Source organism: Trachurus japonicus, chromosome 11, assembly GCF_045865225.1.
Source record: "Trachurus japonicus isolate A0001 chromosome 11, Traja_1.0".
NCBI lineage: Eukaryota > Metazoa > Chordata > Actinopteri > Carangiformes > Carangidae > Trachurus > Trachurus japonicus.
The window spans coordinates 980,534-986,704 of NC_140917.1; positions in this window are offsets into that span (position 1 = coordinate 980,534).

Here is a 6,171-nt window from a genome sequence, read left to right on the forward strand (position 1 = left end):
ACAGTTTAAAATGAGGTACAAAGAAGAGTTTATTTTTCAGAGGTGCAGGGATGAGGAAGATGTTGGGCAGCACCAAGTGTTATGAAGTTACTGTGATTTATTTGATCTTTTTATACTGGTCATTATCTTGTGTTGTTTCTTTTCCTTTTGTGTATGTGCGCATGTATGTATAGTGTGTATAAGTAAATTATATTCATGATTTCGTTATATAAGACATGTTTAGACAAGGATGTTAGTCATAAGTCATATATAAGGAGAGGGGGGTGGGAGTTTATAAGTTTTACTTCTTCTCACTCCTTTTCGAATATATTTTCTGTATCTCATGTTTAAATGTTTTGTCTATAATTCTCTTTTTTTATTTATTTTTATTCTCGTATTCGAAATAAACACTTCAATCGTGATATCAGTTTGAAACTACACACATACTACATATATACACCTTGTTGTTTGTCACCACACGGTGGACAAATACGATACCTTAACTCGTTTAACCGTCCTAAACGGTTGCAAGGGGTTAGGTAGCCTATTATTTTATTTTATGTGTGGAACTAATTTAGCTCGGGAATGTCAGTAGCAATAATTTTATTTTGAAAGTGTTCACCGGAAGTACGTCTATGCTATTGTGTCTGCCTTTACGCTTGAGAAGCATGTATACACTGCCCCCTGGCGGTCGCATTTCGTAACTACACCCCCGTATATATTTTTAAAAGCAGCAGTTTATCCCTCTATGGTAGCTACGCATTATGATGCCAGTGGGGGAAAAAATGTTTGGAGTGTTTTTATGTCTCAAAATAGACTAAATAAACATCATCTAAAGACATTTTTATATATTTTTGGAAGTTTTTGGGATTTGTTGCCTGTAGGCAACATTGTACTATTACGGTTCATCTGTATTAGAAACACCAGTCTCTATAGACTTTCACCTTCACTGGCCTCATCCTCATCTTCCTCATCATCATCATAATAGCCTGATCTTTACTTTACTGCATCTAATTTATTAAGGATAAAAAACAAAATTATGATGAATTATATGTTTCTGAACATTATATTTACACCTAAACACACACTACCATAGTCTCATAATGCAATATTGATTCCATAATGGTCCACTGTTGCCTCAAGGCAACATTGCAATTTTCTATAATGGTAGGCTACGTTGTTGCTTTGGGGCAACAGGTGCATTTTAACAAGTTTCCATTATTTAATAAGTAAATAAATTGCATGGAACTATTAAACTTTACTAATCTATTAGTGTAAATTTTTTTTTTTCCAGATGAAAAAGGGCCAGGAAGTTACTGTATGTTTTCAGACCGTTTTAGTGGAGCAAAATGGCAAACCTGTTTCCTTTGAAAAAGTCTGCAAAAAAGGGTTTCAGTATGGCTTCTTGAAAGTCATGTGATAAATTAAAGCATTGTTATTGGTTCTCTAAGGTCTCCTCTCTTTTTTAAAGTATTACAGCATTAAATGGGATGAATTGTGGAGATGTGAGAGGCCAAAAAGTGGTATGCTGCCTGAGGGCAACATGGTACCATAGAGGGTTAACAATATCGCTGGTCGTAGGGGGGAATTGCAACGGTTTACAACATGTTTACGTCGTCTTCCTCTGTTTTATTTCAGCCTGTGTGTTTACAGTTGTTCTTTAGGAGAGTATAGTCTGTGGATGAGCTCATATCACAGTTTATATGTCCAGTGCAGTGTAGTGGTGTGTTTATCTGCCCCCTTGTGGCCACACGGAGAGATTACACCCTTGTTGTCAAGCTAGATAAAAGTAGGGTAGACCGAGTACGTTTGAGACACTTTTTATTTTCCATTTTTGAACAGATATTGCAAAAAAAAAAACTATACACTGAAAATAAGTGATTTTTCATATTTGTTTGTATGATGAATATAATTTATTATTTGTTTATTTTTTCCACAATCAGATCATAAACATGAGGTGCATTTTTACCATGGTCCCGTCTCAACCAAACCCCATACGTGTACAGTTGAGACGGTACCATGGTACAGTTGAGACACCATTGAACCCCACTGATGATGACTGAACATCAACTGTAAATCCAATAAACTTTTTTAAAAAATTACAATTTGACAAGATATTTCAATATAAATGTATTCCTCTTCATCAAAACAATGGAATATTATTGTAGTATTAATATCAATATTATTATATAACATAAAATTATAATATTAATAGTATATATTAATATAACACTGTTCAGGTATCACAAATATTAGTTGTTGTTTTTTTCCCATTTTCTTTGTTTTTTTGGTCTTATTATGACTGATAACATGTTATCGTAGCCTACACTGCACAACTTAACAGTGATGTGATGTAATAGAACTCTATCAGGGTACATTGTGTCTCAACTGTACCTCGCTGACCACTTTGTGTATTTCTCTAGATTGTGCAGTGATCTAACATGTTGGGATAGCATGAAATATGTGAGTTTTTAGGGCACAAAATAACGTTTGCAATGATGTAAGTTATGTTTGATGGTCACAAAAGGATAATAAGCTGTTTGTTGTGGAAGGGACATGATGGTAAAGTGAAATTCTTACCCTAGTAAAAAGACTTTTGCTGATATCTTTGGACTGGAGATGCTAAAACTCTTCAAATTTCCCACAACCAAAGAGGATGCTATTATGCATTTGCTGAGTAAAAATGGTGGCTCAGCCTTGCAGCGCGGGCAAGATATTAAGGGTGTTTCAACTGTACACATGTCTCAACTATACTCACTCCACCCTATACTTCCACTACGCTCTTTCAAAAATAAAAATAACCTTTTACTTTCGTGAGATCGTACGGTTACTTAACAGTTATAACCAACAAACTGAGACTGATGATGAACACCTACTGGCAATTTTAAAACATCGGTCCGTTCTGCTTCTGTCAGAAAATCTTTGTATTAGAGTCAATAGGTGCGTTTACATGGCTCCAAAAATCCTCTTTACAATCAGATTAAGAGGTCAATCAGATTAGGAATGTGTCATGTAAACACCGTACCGGACCCGATTCACCTGGATCGGATTGTATTTCGGATCGGATTGAAAGAGGTCGTCTACGTCGATTGATAATCAATAATTCATGCCGCATGTAAATGGGAGTCGGGTGGTAGAGTGGATTATTCATTCTGCACATGCGCGCCATATTACGTAGGCGTCACATATTGACGTTCGCGGGGAAAAAGGAAACAGGATTTATATGTTATATGTTCTAAAAACAAAAAGAGGACAGTATGTCCTAACTGCACACATTTCTATATGGATATACATTATACTCTTGGATGTGTATGATGTAGATAATATAACAATGTTACAATGTACTGTAATAAAAATATTTGACAGAGAACCAGTGGAGGAGAGGAGGACATCAGACAGAGCACTGTTCACTCTGACACATTGTGATCTGTCTAAAAAATCTAAAATCCATCCAACAATACTAGGACACAGCTTAAAATTTGATAATAATTTAGAGGCTGAATAGGCTCTATGCCGAGGGTCACATGACCAAACCGGAAACCGGGTAACTACACTTCCGCTTAGATTCTGACAAGCACAATGCGTGGTAAAAACAAATCAAACAGACCACAGCCAGCTACTTCTACGCGTTCTTTTGCTACAGGTAGTTATAACGTTATAGTCTCTTTTATGTTGTATGTAATGTATAATGTTTTTTATCGCTTTTATGTTTTATGTTTGAAAAATAACTTAATAATAAAAAAGAGCACCACCGTCTGCAGCCGGCACTTCCTTCAGACCGACGTCATACAAGGAGGTTACAAGTTGTATATGAAATGTTTTTTCTTATGTTAACAATGGAATAAACTTCATATTTCATTCCTTTGTGTAATCTTTTTTTCAAACTGGTAATTGCAAAGTATACAGAAATATAGAGAAGGCATTTTTTAGAGCTTTTAACCTTTTTACCATGTCCACAAGATGTTTTTTACATTATAGGCTACATTACATATGAAGAAAATAAGCAGTGGAAGTCTTAATGTTTATTTCCATGTTGGAGTAGCAGTGAACCGATGACAGGCTCATAAAAACATGACTCGGCAAAGTTGTTCGTAGCTTCCTCTTCATCAGCAGTTCAGCTGGTGATAGGCTGCACTGAAGAGGTGATGCTCTGTAGCTCAATAAAGCCAGATAGGGATCCGAGTCACTGTCAGCTGCTTTCTTTAGGAGTTGCTTGAGAATGTGAACTCCTTTTTCAGCTTGCCCGTTTGACTGTGCATAGTGTGGGCTTGACGTCACATGCTTGAAATCATATTGCTCTGCAAACTTCTGCCATTCTTTGCTGCTGAAGCAGGGGCCATTGTCGCTCACCACGGTGTGTGGGATGCCATGCCTGGCGAAGATAGATTTAGCATGTGTTATGACACAAGTTGATGTTGAGCTTGTTAGTAGCGCCATCTCAGGGAAGTTTGAGTAGTAATCCATTACCACTAAATAGTCTTTACCTCTGAGATGAAACAAGTCCATTCCTACTTTGTGCCATGGTGCTGTTGGCACCTCAGCTACCACCATAGGCTCTTTGCTCTGCTTGTTCCTGTGTTTCTGGCATGTTTCACATTTACTTATAAGTGTTTCAATGTCTTTGTTCAGTCCGGGCCAGAACACCGTGTCTCTCGCCCTCCTTTTGCACTTTTCGATGCCGAGATGGCCTTCATGTATCCTGTGCAACATGTCCATTCTCAAAGCCCGTGGAATAACAATCCTGCCCTTTTTCAACAGCAGACCATCCACAGTACTAAGCTCACCTCTGACATGGTAAAATTGTGGACATGAACCAGCTGGCCATCCCTCATCCATGTTCTCCATGACATGCTGTAGCTCAGCATCCTTTGCTGTAGCCTCCGCTATTTGTCTTGACTTTGTATCCGACACAGGCAGTGTAGCCGACACCATGTTCACGTGACACTGTATGTCCTCGCCTGTTGCACTCACACTGTCGCCTGTAGTTGCTCTGGATAGGGCATCAGCAAGGACTAGGTGTTTACCTGGAGTATATATCAGTTCAAAATCATACCTTTGCATCTTCATCATTAACCGCTGAATCCGTGGAGACATTTCATTCAGATTCTTTTTGATGATGGCGACCAGCGGTCGATGATCAGTTTCGACTGTGAAAGACGGCAGGCCGTACACATAGCTATGAAACCGCTCCAAACCATACGCCAGTCCCAAACATTCTTTTTCGATCTGAGCGTATCGGCATTCAGTTTTTGTCATAGCCCGAGATGCATAGGCTACCGGTTTCCAGTGCTCACCCTCAGCCTGGAGTAGAACGGCACCAATACCATCCTTGGAAGCATCTGTAGACACTTTTATCCTCTTCGTGTGGTCATAAAATGACAACACAGGTGCTGTGCTCAGTGTGTTCTTGAGTTTTTGCCACTCATGCTCATGTTTCACTGTCCATTTAAACTCACAGTCCCTGTGCAGAAGCTCTCGTATGCATGATGTCTTTGCTGTCAGATTGGGAATGAATTTACCTATGAAATTCACCATCCCCATGATGCGTAGCACCCCTGTCTTGTCTGTGGGCCTTGGCATGTTCTGTATTGCATGTATTTTGTCTTTATCTGGCTCGACACCACGTGCAGACAGCTTGTCTCCCAGGAAGAGGATCTCTTGAACGCCAAACTCACATTTACTCTTGTTGAGTTTCAGTCCATACTTTTGTATGCGTTCCATAACTCTGTTCAGCCTCTCGTTGTGCTCTTGGGCTGTGGACCCCCATATGATGATGTCATCAATGTAGACTCGAACTCCATCCAAGCCCTCGATGATCTGCTCCATCGCTCTGTGAAATATTTCAGGTGCTGACTTGATTCCAAAAGGCAGTCTGAGAAAGCAGTATCTGCCGAAGGGCGTATTAAAGGTACAGTACTTGGTGCTGCTTTCATCCAGTTTCAGCTGCCAGAAGCCTTGTGAGGCGTCAAGCTTTGTGAAGTAATTGGCACCTGACATTTCACTGACGATCTCTTCACGTGTAGGTATTTGATAATGTTCACGCTTTATGCTCTCATTTAGGTCTTTAGGGTCCATACATATTCTCAACTCACCATTCTTTTTCTTTGTGATGACCAATGAGTTGACCCAGTCTGTAGGCTCATTAACCTTTTTGATCACCCCTAGCATGATCATTCTGTCGAGCTCTTTCTT